Genomic DNA, 16,263 nt, shown 5'->3' on the forward strand with positions numbered 1-16,263 from the left:
CCTCCACCATGCCAAGTTTGTTAGCCAGTGGATTGTTCCACAATATTCCTCTCGTGCGCCCATTCTCAAATTCATTTTGATAATGTTCAATACCTGACATGCATGAAAACATAAAAATAAGTGAGATTGTCTTTGTAATGCAGAAGTGATTCTAATTCAATAATTCCTCCCTGTAAACCCCTTTGTGCTATCTCTGCAAATCTTCTAAGAGGTGCCATGCATGCTGTAATTTGGTGTGTGCATTACTATAATGTGGCCTACTACTCAAAATATGAGAGATCCAGAAGTGATGATACTTCACAGATGACAGCTTCAACATATAGTAAAGAAGAACAAGTCGACCTGACCTGATAGATTCAAAATATACTAAGGGAGAATAACTCGACCTGACCAGTCGACCGCAAGAGAAGAGGATCATCTTAAAGAAGAGTAGAAGAGCAAGAAGATTGAAGATATTACAAGTCTTTCTATACAATGTCGGTTGGCCACCCATGATGAACCAGAGCGCACAGAGAAATACTATTCCTTCTGGTCTCTCCATATGTGGCTCACATGCATTTCGAAACTAAAGTAGGAACTTTTAGCTGACCAATTAATATCAGATTTGAATTTGTACAACTAAGCTTGTTTAGCTCGATGGGTGGAGCAGTGCTATTACGACACGAACCACGTAGGCTGATCGTGGTCATCATAAAATGGGGAAACCGTAAGCATGATGAGTATAGTGTTGATCATGGCATTGGGATGGTAGATCTGAAGCTGCAAACCGCGCAAAGGGTAGTTAGCAACCGATATTTGCTTTGAAATAACAACTAAGATTTGGTATGGACAAGAAAGTACAGTCAACAAGTGACAAAGAAATGCAATTATGCTGTCTCTCTATATGTCGCGACATGCATTTGGAAACTCAAGTGGGACCTTTAGCTAACCAATTAAATGTGTCTGTTAACTAATATCAGTATCATATCACAATCATATTTGAACAACTAAGCTTTGGAATTTTGAGTGTTGTGTTGTTTAGCTTGAAGGGTGGAGTAATGCTAGTATGACAGAAAGCACCTACGCAGATCATAGTAGAGTAGATAAAAGGGGAAAACCCTAAGCATCAAGAGTAAAATCAGGAAAGTGGAACTAGCTGGACCAGTGGGTGGCGCACATGCTTTTCGAAACGAATATAGGAACATTAGGTGACCAATTAAACGTTCTCTATTTTAGTAATATGAGCATCATATCAGATTCGTATTTCAACACGTAAGCTTTGAAATTATGAGTGGCATGTTGTTTCGCTTGATGGGTTGAGGTCTTGAGGAGCAGTGCTAGCACGACACAAAGCAATGAAACACCTACGATGATGGTAGTGAATATAAAGGGGGGAAACCATAAGCTTTACGAGTATAGTGACCGTGACATGGCGGATCTGAAGGTGCAAACCGGACAAAGCTACTTCGCAACCGATGTTTGCATTCAACTAGCCACTACGATTTGGTACGGACAAGAAAAGTACAGTAAACAATTGAAGATCTATTTTCTGGGTGAGATCAATAACTTAAGAACATATGGAAGAGTACCACCTCTCTTGCGACGTCGTGTAGGCCCCTACTGATACGCTGAGGGTGCTGTGGTTGCGATGGCTGTCTGCGGCGGGGAAGAAGACTTTAGATGGCAGACGGCAAGGTTGGGGGATAAATCCTGTTGCCGTGGACGAGGCGGTCGTAGGAGCAGCAAGACAAAGTGGACGATGACTATCGGCGTTCTGGGAACGGGGGTCCCCAGACTTGCCTGCCTGCGGCCTGCGGCGTGGTTCAAGTGGGGGCCCAGCGTGGCCCATCTTCATCAGCTCAAGCTCAAGACCCTCGCGAGGGGCCCAGCCTCACGGGGCGGACAACAGAAAGCTTCCTCAAAGGCAGCCTCATCAGGCAGGCTCGCGAGGAGGCGGAGAGATCAAGGCTGGGGTACCTCGCGAGGAGCCCGTGACGCAAGCCATGACGATCGAGACCAGGCGGGCGCTGGCCTGCGCAGTGTCCTTGTTTCCCCTTTGGTGCAAAGGGGGAAAGCACAAGCCAAGGCATCGAGCAAAGGTTACCATTCCGGTGCAACAAGACCAAGACCAACAGAGCGGCAGGACGGAGGTCACCGTGGAGCCCAAGACGGCGTCATCACCAGGGCTTTTGGCAGCCGAAGACCACCTTTGGTCAGGATAACTTGTACTAGATGTTCCCCTTCAAAATGGCCAATTTTTGGCGCCCTTCCCACTCATTATTTGGGGAGAGGCCCAGGGCCTCTATAAATAGAGCTAGCCACCACAGAGTAGGGGGACATCGAGAGAGACACACAACGAGAGATCTGGTAGAACCCTAGTAGAGAGAGAGGCGGCTGAACTCGCCCAAGCAGTTCATCGCACCAGCTCAAGAACACCTCTCGCGAGGCCGTTCTTCCCTTGTACTGTTCATCATCAGCCCCTGAGGCAATCCACCACACTGCACACTTGAGTAGGGTATTACACCACAACAGTGGCCCGAACGAGTATAAATCTCGTGTCCCTTGTGTTGTTCGTTGTTTCCAGCTTAGGTCACGCGAGGAGATTGGACGTAGATCGGTAGGGGAGAGATCTCCGCGCGCACCCCAGTGTTCGAACCTCAAGGGTCTGCCGGAACCTGAAATCCAACATTTGGCACGCCAGGTAGGGGTGCGCCGGAGTTCTCCCTCCTGACGACCCGCTCTCCCCCGACATCGCATTCCGCTCTCATGGTGGAAAACGCGCCGCTCGCTCCAGCAACGGATGCCGACACTGGGGCCAGGGGGCTCCGGGCCTTGGCCCCCGCCTTGCGATAGGTGCAGTGGCCGCGCAAGTTCAAGCCCGAGATGCCGCTGCGCTACAATGGCGCGACAGACCCGATGATTTTCCTGCTGGCGTACGAGGAGGCCGTCCTCAGAGCCGGGGGCGACGACCGGGTGATAGCCAACTGGTTACCCATGGCCCTCATCGGCGTCTTCTGTCACGTCCTGGGAGGAGCTGCGCGGCCTCTTCCTCACCCGTTTTGCCGCACCAGCACCGCCCGTCGTCGGGGCTCTCCTGGGTGGCTCCCAGGCACCGCCCTCGAGCCATCAAGTCAAGTCGTTCACCCGCCGGATTAGCACCGCCTCCGAGCGCCGAGAAGCCCCCCGGGCTAGGTGGCGCCCGAGGCCGATCTAACCTTCGACTCAGAGGACCACCCCTTCAACCCCATCGGTTCGGGCGCGCTCCCGATGCTGTGCACCCCACCATTTGCCAAGTGGCCATCACCAGGACCCTCATCGACGGTGGTGCCGGCCTCAGCATGCTCTCGGTGGAGGCCTTCAGCCTCCTCCACGTGCCGCTGGAGCGGATCCAACCCAACAGGCCTTTCTCGGGCGTCGGAGCTGGTTCCACCGCCTCCTTGGGACAGATCCACCTCTCGGTGACCTTCGGCACCTGCGACAACTTCCGCACGGAGCTGATCGACTTCGACATCGCCCCCATTGGTCTCCCCTACAACGCCATCCTTGGCTACCCGGCTTTGGCTCGGTTCATGGCAGCAACTCACCCAGCGTACAACCTCATGAAGATGCCTGGGAGCAGCGGCGTCGTCACCATGTCAGGAGACACAAGGGATGCGCTGCAGGTGCTCCAGCTTGTTTTCAGGGCAGCCACGGTGGCACAGCCCACTAGCACCGATGCCCTTGAGCACAAGGGGGCTACGCCGGCTAAAAAGAAGCAGATGTTCACCCAACACAAGGCAGAAACCAAGCAGGTACCAGTCGACGAGGACGGGTCCACTGGCGCCACCTTCACCATAGGGGCCAACCTCGAGCCCGAGCAGGAGCAGGCCCTGGTGAGGTTCCTGCGTGCGAACAAGAAGGTGTTCGCATGGGAACCTGATCAGTTAGCAGGGGTCCCAAGGGAAGTGATTGAGCATCACCGCAACGTGTGCCCCAATGTGCGCCCCGTGAAGCAGAAGGCAAGGCATCAGTCCACTGAGAAACAGGCTTTCATCGTTCAAGAGACCCGGAAGCTAGAGGCGGCAGGAGTTATCCGCGAGGTCCGCTACCCTGATTGGCTGGCCAATCCAGTTGTTGTGCCAAAAAGGGAGGAAAGAAGCGCATGTGCGTCGACTTCACCAACCTCAACAAGGCCTGCCTGCAGGATCCATTTCCGCTCCCCCGCATTGACCAGATAGTCGACTCCACCGCAGAGTGTGACTTATTGTGCTTCCTAGATGCCTTCTTGGGCTATCACCAGATCAAGATGAAGGTAGAAGACATGGAAAAGACGGCTTTCCTGACCCTGTGTGGGGTGTACTGCTATACGTGCATGCCATTTGGGTTGCGCAACACAGGCGCGACCTTTCAGCGGCTGATGCACATCGCCTTGGGCCGGCAGCTTGGAAGGAACGCTGAAGCTTATGTCGATGACATTGTGGTAAAGTCTCGTGAGGCAGGAACCCTGATACAGGACCTGGAGGAAACCTTTGCGAGCCTCAACGAAGTGGACCTACGGCTCAACCCGGAGAAGTGCGTGTTTGGAGTCCCCTCGGGCAAGCTCCTGGGTTTCCTCATGTCCCACAGGGGCATCGAGGCCAACCCAGAGAAGGTCAAGGCAGTCGAAGATATGAGCCCGCCAAGGACCCCTCAGAGAAATGCAGAAGATCATCGGGTGTGTAACTGCGCTGGGGCGCTTCATCTCCAAGCTGGGGGAACGAGCGCTGCCCTTCTTCAAGCTGATGAAGAAAAAGGGCCCCTTCGAATGGACTGAAGAGGCCGATAAGGCATTCCAAGACCTCAAGAGGTACCTTACCAGTCCACCAGTGATGGTAGCTCCGCGTCCTCGGGAGCCCCTGGTGCTCTACCTCGCGGCCACCCCTTACTCCGCTAGCGCAGCCCTGGTGGCGGTCAGGGAGGAGCGATGTGCCAAGGCCGCATCGACCGTCCGAACCGAAGCAAAGCAGAGCCAGGAGGGCCTCGTGAAGGCCGCAACTGCAGCCGGAAAGGAACAACCGCAGTAGGAGGACGCAGCCGGAGCAGGAGAGGCCTCTTTAGGCGACCAAGCACTGGGAGCTCCATCGTCTCAAGAGACGCCTCGGCCTCTGGAGGACGCAAGCTGCGCCAGCACCCTCAACCTCGTCGAGCACCCTGTGTACTTCGTCAGCACGGTGTTACGGGACGCAAGGGCACGGTATCCCATGCCTCAAAAACTCCTCCTCGCGCTACTAGTGGCCTCACGCAAGCTGCGCCACTACTTCCAAGGCCATCCCATCAAAGTCGTCTCAGCATACCCCTTGGAAAGAGTACTTAGGAGCCCCAACTCGGCTGGGAGGGTTGCTGAATGGAACATTGAACTACAGGCATTTCAGCTGGAATTCAGCACGACCAGAGTCATCAAGGGAGCTGCACTTGCGGATTTCGTGGCAGAATGGGCAGAAGCGCCGGGTCTCGAGGCAGGTGAAGACCGATCGCTTTCCCCGGGAAGTGAAGTATCGGACGGCTGGGTCATGTACTTCGATGGGGCGTTCTCCCGACGCGGTGCGGGAGCTGGCGTAGTGCTCATATCCCCTACTCAAGACAAACTCTACTAAGCCGTACAACTCTACTTCCAGCATGGAGAAAAGGTCTCCAACAACATAGCGGAGTACGAAGACCTAATAGCAGGCTTGAAGTCCACAATTGCCTTAGGGGTGAAGCACCTCATCATCAAGGGTGATTCGCAGCTCCTCGTCAACTTCTCCAACAAGATATACGAGCCAAAGGACGAGCACATGGAAGCCTACCTCGCTGAGGTTCGCAAGATGGAGAAACAGTTCTGGGGGCTGGAGTTGCAGCATGTGCCTCGCGGCACCAATCAGGAGGCTGATGACATTGCCAAGAGGGCATCTAGGTGGCTGCCTCAGGAGCCTGGCGTCTTCGAGGAGCGGCTCTTCAAACCCTCGGCGGTGCCGTCACTATCGAGCACGGCGCAACCAAGGGAGGAGCTCCCTCAGCCACCAGCCTCAGGAGCCCTGGTCTGCGGCCTGGCCTCAGGGGCACGCCTGCTCCTGGCGTTAGAGCCTCCAGAAGGGTGTTGGATCCCGGAGCTGAAGAACTACCTGATGCAAGGGACTCTGCCGGAGAATGAGGAGGAAGCGGAGCGTGTGGCGCGGCAGGCCACGGCTTATTGCATCAAGGATGGAGAGCTTTACAGGAAGCGACCAAATGACGTGTCCCTACGTTGCATCTCCCGAGAACAAGGGAAGGAGCTACTGGCGGACATACACGCGGAGACTGTGGGCACCACTCGTCGTCACGAACCCTCGTCAGCAAGGCGTTCCGTAGTGGATTCTACTGGCCCACGGCGCTCAACGACGCCATTGAGCTGGTGAAGGCTTGCGAGGCCTGCCAGTTTCACGCTAAGCAGATCCATCAGCCTGCGGGGGGTCTACAGACTATACCCCTCTCCCAGCCGTTCGCAGTTTGGGGCCTGGACATTCTGGGCCCGTTTCCTCGGGCGCCAGGGGGCTATGGCTACCTCTACGTCGATGTGGTCAAGTTCACCAAGTGGGCCGAGGTGGAAGTCGTCCGCACAATCCCGGCGGGCTCTGCGGTCAAATTCATCAGGGGCCTCATGAGCCGATTTGGGTTGCCCAACCGCATCATCACCGACAACGGTTCGCAGTTCATCAGTAATCTCTTCAAAACGTACTGTGCTAACCTTGGAACGCAGATATGCTACGCTTCGGTAGCACACCCCTGGAGCAACGGCCAGGCCGAGCGAGCCAACGCGGAGGTCCCGAGGGGCCTCAAAGCCAGGACCTTCAAGAAGAAGCTGGAGGCCTATGGCAAGGGCTGGTACGACGAGCTCCAGTCCGTGCTGTGGTCAATCCGCACAACTGCGACCAAGCCGACTAGCGAGACCCCGTTCTTCCTCGCCTACGGAGCAGAGGCTGTTCTCCCTCACAAGGTCAGGCGTCGCTCCGCACGGGTCCTGGCGTTCGACAGGACGCAGCGGGGGACGGATCTCGTGCTGGGGGAGGAACACCGTCAAGAAGCCGCGCTGCGAGCGGCAAGGTATCAACAGGCGCTGCGACGATACCACTGCTGCAACATCTGCCCCAGAACTCTTGAGGTAGGGGATCTCATGCTCAGACGGGTTCTCTCCAGGGAGGGGCTGCACAAGCTCTCTCCCATGTGGGAGGGCCCGTTCAAGGTTTATCATGTTTCCAGTCCTGGCTCCGCGTGCTTGGAGACCACGGAGGGGGTACCCATCCAGAACCCGTGGAACATTCAACATCTCCGGAGGTTCTATCCCTGAGCGAGGCCTAGCGCCTAGGAAAGGCCCAGTGCCTGCGAAGAAGGCAAATGCCTGTGAAGCTGCCGCGTTTTGGGAAAGGCCTGGTGCTTGTGAAGAAGGCAAATGCCTGTGAAGCTGCCGCGTTTTGGGAAAGGCCCGGTACCTGTGAAGCTGCCGCGTTTTGGAAAAGGCCCGGTGCCTGTGAAGAAGGCAAATGCCTATGAAGCTGCCGCATTTTGGGAAAGGCCCGGTGCCGGTGAAGAAGGCAAATGCCTGTGAAGCTGCCGCGTTTTGGGAAAGGCCCGGTGCCTGTGTAGAAGGCAAATGCCTGTGAGGCTGCCGCATTTTGGGAAAGTCCCGGTGCCTGTGAAGAAGGCCAATGCCTGTGAAGCTCGCCGCCTGTGACACTCTCACATAATAATGAGTGGGGCTGTACACACCCGGGAGTCTCCAGAGTGCCGCCCTCGGGCCTCGGGGGCTCCTGCCCACGCCCAGTGGTAGCACTTAGCTCCGCGCTGGTGAGAAAACGTCGAAGACTAGAATAGGTGCCGGATGCGGATTTCCCATTTGCTTTCTGCAGTTGGTTTGTTTATTTCCGTTTGAAGTTTTATTGGAGTTGTTGACGTTCCTGGCTTGCGGCTCTTTATCTTTTTCACTCGCTTGCCTCATTTTCTCTCACACAAGTCTCGCAAGGGAGGTTTGCGGGCGCCCTCGCAAGTGTTTTCGGCCCCAATCATTTGGAGCTTTCCTATCCGAGTCCTCTGCAGGAGCACCCCTCTCAGTCCATGCCCCACGGGCATCGCGACACGAGTCCAGGACCTGGGCCGATCGCCCCCACAACCAAGACCGAAAGTTACCCCTCCTACTAATCCTTGCAGGGCACGAAGCGCACGGCGAGGCCATGGCCTCGGGAGGCGAGGACCACGTCAGGCCCCACCGAGCTAAAACAGTTCCCGCACATGGGTGCACGGTGCGGAAACACAGCGCAGAAGTAGTGGAAGCAGCACGATGGTTAATAGCAGCAGTTCTAACACGCCCCCGCGGGGCCTTATACTACCCTCTATTTCTGCGCAGGAAAGGAAGGAAAACAAAATGGGCACGATTCGTCCTACAACAACCCACATCGAAGGTCCGAGCTGCTCCTGAGGCTCAGGCGGATCCCTCCTCTCGCTTCATCGGGGCGCGACGGCGGGCTGACCCACTACTTTCACCCAGGTGGGCGCGACGGTGCGGGGGCTGGTCGCGGCCACCGCTGGAGGAGCTGCTGCCTGAGAGGGAGTCGCCGAAGCTCAGGGAACCCCGAGCACCGCCGCCCTTACGCCTATCGCCGTCTTCATCCCGGTCAGTACCGGGGCTGGCCAGGCGGCCGCGGTCGTCGTCTTCGGGGCAGCACCCAGCACGGCGACCGTCTTCCCCGAACACCCTCACGTAGAGGGTGGCATCACCATCGAACTTGAAGTGTAGGGTGCACCACCGGCCCAGGCCGCGGGTCAGGGCCCCATTCCCAGAAACAGAGACTTCCAGCGAAGCCTAGGAGGCCCTACTGCAGCAGCCGTCCGCCTGGAGCCAGAAGCCACACCGCGCGCTGGCCGGCAGTTCATCTACGAAGAAACGGGGGAGCTGGAGCCGAGTGCTGTTTGGGTCCACCGACCACACGACGAACTCCGACAGCACCTCCGCAGAGCGAAAGCGTGGCCTAGGGGGCGCGCAGCCACGGCATGCCCCCCATTCGCAACCAGGCGCTCACCACCGCGCAGGGAACCGCCTCCAAGGCCGCGGGAGGCCACTACGGGGACCGTCGAATACTTGCGAGGGCAGCCTCGGCCGCGCTTGGTAAGGGGGAGTCAGGCCCTGCCTGGCGGGCCTTTCCTTTCTCCGTGGCCGAGAATCTCTTTGGAGCCATGGGAACGACGAGTAGCCAAGAAGAAGGAAAGGAGCAGCAGGAAGGGACGGGCTGAAGGGGCTCGCGCAGCCCCGTACTTATAGACGGAGGAGGCCAACTGCCGAGCACCATGATCACAGGTAATCATGATCGGTTTCTCTGCATGCAGGGACTTGTCAAGTCGTGCGGTCACCGAGGCGTCATGGGGAAGCGCATACGCCCATGTCCAATCAATCGCCACGCGGCGCCCAAGGCCGCAGGCTGTTAGGGCCCGCGACGCTACCCGCGTGCCCCTTCGCTTCCCTGCTAGGCCAAGCCTGGGCGCGCCTTGGGCCCGGGGGCTGCTGTCGGCGTTCTAGGAACGGGGGTCCCCAGACTTGCCTGCCTGCAGCCTGCGGCGTGGCTCAAGTGGGGGCCCAGCGCGGCCCATCTTCATTAGCTTAAGCTCAAGACCCTCACGAGGGGCCAAGCCTCATGGGGCGGACGACAGAAAGCTTCCTCAGAGGCAGCCTCATCAGGCAGGCTCGCGAGGAGGCGGGGAGATCAAGGCGGGGCTACCTCGCGAGGAGCCCATGATGCAAGCCATGACGATCGAGACCAGGTGGGCTCGAGGCGGGCGCCGGCCTGCGCAGTGTCCTTGTTTCCCCGTGCAAAGGGGGCAAGCACAGGCCAAGGCATTGGGCAAAGGTTACCATTCCGGTGCCACGAGACCAAGACCAACAGAGCGGCAGGACGGAGGTCACCCTGGAGCCCAAGACGGTGTCATCACCAGGGCTTTTGGTAGCCGAAGACCACCTTTGGTCAGGATAACTTGTACTAGATGTTCCCCTTCAAAATGGCCAATTGTTTGCACCCTTCCCGCTCATTATTTGGGGAGAGGCCCAGGGCCTCTATAAATAGAGCTAGCCACCACAGAGTAGGGGGACATCGAGAGAGAGAGAGAGAGACAACGAGAGATCTGGTAGAACCCTAGCAGAGAGAGAGAGGCGACTGAACTCGCCCAAGCAGTTCATCGCACCAGCTCAAGAACACCTCTCGTGAGGCCGTTCTTCCCTTGTACTGTTCATCATCAGCCCCTGAGGCAATCCACCACACCACACACTAGAGTAGGGTATTACAGCACAACGGTGGCCCGAACCAGTATAAATCTCGTGTCCCTTGTGTTGTTCATTGTTTCCAGCTTAGATCACGCGAGGAGATTGGACGTAGATCGGTAGGGGAGAGATCTCCGCGCGCACCCCAGTGTTCGAACCTCAAGGGTCTGCCGAAACCCGAAATCCGACAAAGACGCCGATGAAGCGAGACGACGTGATGAATGGATCCTGGTCCGGCGCCGTGGATGAGAGACGTCCATCTCTTGCAGTGGACGACGGGGTAGGGGTAGAGGCTCCGGCAAGGTGGAGGATGGGGTGGCGGACGGAGGAGGCTGGACGCAGTGGGGATGTTGTCGTGGCGCCGACAGTGTATGAATGGGGAAATGGAGGGGGAGGGGGATCTCAAACTTTGGGACACGCTTGTCTGAAATGTGGGAAAGTTATGAACTTATCCCCCGTTTAAAATTTTGGACATCACATCGGTTGGGGATAGGAAGGTAATCTCGCATCTCCCAAATATTTGCCGGTAACGATTTCGAGCAAGGAGAGGGTGTTTTGCCGCCCACGGTTGGCGCCCACGGTGTATGAACGGGGCTGACAGGTAGGGCAGTTGTGTCACGTCTGAGGGAAGTTACACATCTGCCCCTATTTAAAATATTAGCCTACATCGATTTTGGACGAGGAGAGTCTGTTTTGCCGCCCACCGCGGATGAATGGGGAAATGGAGGGAGAGACACATGTCTTTCGGACGAGCCTGAATCAAATGTGTTTTGCCGCCCACATTTGGCGCCCACCGTGTCTGAATGGGCTCAGAGGCCGTCGTGTCACGTCTGATTGAAGTTACTAGTCTACCCCTATCGACAGCAGTGTAAATCCGGTCGATAAGGATGTCAAGTGTCACGGGTAGAGACTAATTTCCATCTCGCAAACACTTGCTTCGGGCAGCCCACAAATGATAGTGGGTGTTTAGCCGCTTCGTTCAAAATTGGGAGAATTAGCATTCACGTTTGCCCTGGGCCCTGGCAACTAAATCCAAATCCAATTTTTATTCGATTACGAGTATCCACAGATAATTCTACGTTTTGTTATTTATTTCTTCAAAACCACAACAAAGATTTATTCCACCTTTATATATGATTATGATTTAGAAATGTCGTGATCTTCGAATTTAGTAGGTTGGATACACTTTGAGTCAAACAGTTATTTCATCCAATACAATATGCTCACACGAAAAACAGTTCACCTTATGTCAATCATACAAGTACTGAGGATTGCCTCGCCTAAAAAATTTGGATCATTACAACACATGGACAACAATGTGGTCTTACAACATAATCCATTCAGAGACATGACACAACATGCAAGTACAATAATCTAATGACAATTTCAACTGCTATCTAAAGAAGAACTGGGATTACCCTGGGCTTTAGATAGCAGAAGCAGCAGGACCTCCTCCGTCTTCAAATGCAACATTCTTACTTCCTCCAATTCTTGGGTTGCTTGCATAATGCATGCATCTAATTGCATAATTTCCAGCTTCAAGATTGAGATTACCTCATTCATGGCAGCCACACCATCTCTTTCTGCCTCTATTAGAGCCTCAAGAACTATAATATCTGTGCTTAGACTGCTCTCCGGCGGTGTTGCCTCTGAATTGCTACCATCTGGTAACATGGATAGCGCACTGCTTCCACAAATAGATTCTGGGGTTGTACATTGTGTCCTAGTGTGAATGGCATCCTGAAAGGTTTCCGCTGGACATAAGTAAGAGATAGTTATCGCATGATCCAGGCAGTAAGCTTACATGGTAAACGACAACGAATTATTGCCGAGCATGGCAAGCTATATTTAAATGGTTCAAAGCAGCATCAGCCGAAAAGAAATTAAAATGGTAAGATGAAACTAGGGATGTAAGTGGCAAATAAACAACATCCGCCAGTCCCATCTAGTTAGTTTTTGCTAGCTCCCTAGTTCATTTTCCACAAAAAACAAAAACTCTTTTGAACTATCATACCACTAGTGGACTTTAATCGGGATTAAACGGACCCAGTTGACATCCCTAGTTGAAAGGGAGTGTACCACCGCTATATTTAAGTTGCCAAGGCATCTAAGCAGTTGAAATAATCTGAGAAAGCACTTAACAGTGTGGCCTCATATAAACTACAAAGACAGTCTTGTGATGAAGTTGAGAGGAAAAGTTAAGGAATCAAATGAACTAGGCATGCATTTCTTTACGATAGTACAGCAGGCACTGCTGACATATTGGCCAACTCAGGTATAGCGTAACAAGTAACAAACAAGCATTCGAATCAAGCAATACAGCAAAGCAGACAATTGAACTATTTGCTATTCTGTAGGATTACAAGTTGAGGGCACAAGCCAAGAAAGCAGCCCACATGCACCTGCTTACCATATGTTGCTGTGAAGCCTCGCTGTTGTTGCAATGTTCTTTGAAGATATCGTCAGCATCCCGTTGTTGCAAATCTACTTGTTGTAGTTTATTCTGCACCCTCTATTTAGGTAAAATTAATTTTAATCGCATGCACTGGTTCGAATTGATCATCAATGGTTCATCTAAACTAATGAAAGAAGGGTGTGTGCACACATGACAATATATCTGCTTCCCTCTATTTTTATGCTTGTTCAAGGTGCCAGCCCCAAAAGAACAAATATTTTGCTTGATGGGTTGGCAGCTCCATAATTAATAGAAGCATCAAATTAGTCATGCAACTTGGTAAGATCAATAACACACAAAATATTAATGAACAGAGGCTCGTAGCAGTGATGTAATATCTAGCATCAGAAAATGTAGGGTAAAACAAACAAAAACCAGCGGAACCACATGCTAGTTTGTTGATGTGTAATTAAGCATAGAGAACATGAAGAACTAAAATAGTAGGCAGTGATATCTAGGAAGTACAGTAATACTTAGGACAAAACTAAAGCATATTAACTATATGTGCACTGGTATGTAATTTACCACATGTAACATGTTCACTGCCAGAAGTATGGCCCTACAGGTGCAAGCAGAATAACGCATCTCATGAAAAGCTGAATGATGCCCTAAAGAAATTCAAAGGTGTGGTGCTTATGCTAAGAAAGTGAACGTAGGCGCCGGCTGTTGGATAATAGTACCTGATTCTCGGCGGCGTATGGGTACCGTTGGCATACTTGATAGCTAAGGATCGTTGATGGTGCTCGTGTCGCGGTTGAGTTTGGGCCGGCTGTCGCTGTCGCTGAAGTGGCTCCAGTGCTACGGTTGCGGAGCCTGTTGACATACAAGAAAGCTCATCTGTGGTAAGTAATAGTTGCACGATAAAGAGAAAAACAGAAGGAGTACAGATCGAAATAACCTAATGAGGCTGTGGCGTCGGTAAAGCAGGGCTGGTGGAGTTGAATATGGCGTATGTGGAGCGGGTCCGGTTAAGTGGACGAAGGCTTCGGCGGGCGCGTTGTACAGTGCTTTCGGTGAGGCGGATCTGTTGCGGTGGACGAGGGCTTGTATGAGGGGCCAGCGAAGGGACGGACGAGGGATTCAGTGAAGGGCCTACACTGTGGTGGACGAGGGCGCTGGTTAAGAAGATCCGGTGCGGTGGACCATGATGGCGGGCAAGGAGATCTGGAGCGGTGTACAAGCCAGTCGCTGAAGCGGCTCCGGTGAAGTCGTGAGTTGGCAGTTGGGGGTTCCAAGGTGCGGAAGGTAGATCCGTCGGGGTGTGAGGTCCACCGCTGCGGCGGAGGACAACATTCTACGGCTTGCCGTCGTTGGGGGGGGTCAGGGAGGGGAAGGGGAGGGGCTCTGGGGAAGAATGTTGGGGGCAAAGAGGGGAAAACAATGGAGTTACCAAAGCAGCCCTTTTCCATTCATGTGGCAGGGGTAAAACAGGAATATCGCAGGGCTAAACTTTCGGGCGCGAGATATTTCGATGTGAGCAGGAAGTTTGAAAGCTTTTGGCGCCTGAAATTATATTCTGCTCTTGTACGGCCGACTATGATATCATGGCCGAGAAGTTTTTTTGTTTTGCATGCAAAAAAAGTGCAAGTTTTGAAATCAATATCTCCAACTCGAAACTTAGATTGTCCATTCAATTCAAATATGTATCATTGAGCTACTACAAGAAAATACCATCATATGGTCCAATTCAAATGAAATTCCAAATGTGTTTATCCTAAATATGATGACAAAAGCAAAAATGTGTATGTGTATGAATAAAGTGGATGATTATAAAGTTTGAACATGCCCGTATGTGTATATCTCTAGGTTTGATATATGAATTTGAAATCACGAAATCCTGGCTTAAAAATGCACCTCCGTTTAAATGAATTACAAAATCTAATGATGGAGTCGAATTCCAAAATTCCAATCTTAGGTTTGTAATTATGGTACATCAAAGTATATCATGCATGTTCAAAAGTATCGTTATCTCATAGTCCAAACTGTGAGACAAATTGATCAACATTGAGTGCACACACTATTGACCATGTATATCTCAATTACGCTAAAGTCCCTCAAATATAGACACCTCACTCTTTATCTGAAGCCAACCCCCCCCCCCTCGTCGCCCCCCACACACACAGAGAAGAGTTGTTCTCTCCCCAAAACACCAACACATGATCACATTAACACCCCTCTCTCTTCTAAAGTCCGGACCCCAATATAGGTCTCTATCACTTTGTCTCTTGGGCATGCACACATCTCTTCCCCCACTCTCTAGCTAGGTCTCCCGGCATCTCTCTTTCCCAAGCTCATGCACTATGTAGAGTGTATCTTTCCCATACACACAAAACGTCGCCCCCAAATGTCTATCTCCCTAGTTATGTGGTTCTCGCACACTCACCTCACACACCACCCCCACTGCAAAACAAGCACACTTTGTCTCCTTATGCACCACTCTCCTCTTTCTATCTCTCCCACATGCGGACCCGCCCCAGCTCCTCCCTGTATACATATATGTCGTGACTCTTTCCATAGCTCCCTAATGTATCATCCTTCTCGATCTCGCACATTGTTCTCTACACCATCTATTCTAGATCTCTCATGAAGTCCCTATCACACACACGATGACTCACTTCACTTGCGTCTCCGTACATAGGCCAATTTCAAACAACATCAACATTGTCTCCCTATCTATACGCCATTTATGGACACAAACGCCCCCTATCTTCCTCTCTCTCTCTCTCACACACACACACCCCTCTCCCACACACAATCGATGTCTCTTCCAAATAGTCTGCTCCCCCCGCCCGCACCCATGCTATCCCGCTACTACACATGTCACACCATTCCCCCTTCCCTTATACTAGATTTACATCATTAGTGGTCTCTCTACTCCACATACACACACTCCCTCTCACACACAAACGCACGCACACACACCCATTAATCTGGATCCTCATCTCTCCCCATGTCCGCATGTGTATCTCGCACAATCACTAGCTCTCTAATTATGTATGTGTGTCTCCATGTTACACAACTCAAAGCCCCATTTACATGTCTCTCTCTATCCTCCACACACATAGACACAAAGAATCTGTTAGCATTGCCTCAGTCTCTAGACATATCACACATGCACACTCTCTCTCTCTCTCTCGCAAACACGCTCAACAAGGGTTTCCCCGTGAATAACTTACCGTCTATTCATCAACAGTCGTGGCAGTACGGCGAACACGAGACATGAAAAAGAATAAATCTACACGTGCTTAGAACACCTAGTATGACTACTAGGACTAGAGCAAGCCAAAAAGTGCGCCGCCGTCACCCCCTCCTTATCGGCGACGGGAAAACCTTTGTTTTACACAGTCGAGAAGTCATTGTGCTAAGGCCTCACATGCTGAGACGTTGAATAGAATGTAGATTCTAGTTTACGGAAACAAGTGTCGATAATACGTTTGTATCTCCATACTTATATGTCTTCTATTATAAAAAACCGAGTTGGAGATGATGGTACGCGTACCATGTTGCAATATAGACCGTCCGATCTATATCTGACTGATGGAAATTAAACTAA

This window comes from Triticum urartu, chromosome 7A, assembly GCF_056163025.1.
Source record: "Triticum urartu cultivar PI428250 chromosome 7A, HENAU_Tu73, whole genome shotgun sequence".
Taxonomy (NCBI): Eukaryota; Viridiplantae; Streptophyta; class Magnoliopsida; order Poales; family Poaceae; genus Triticum; species Triticum urartu.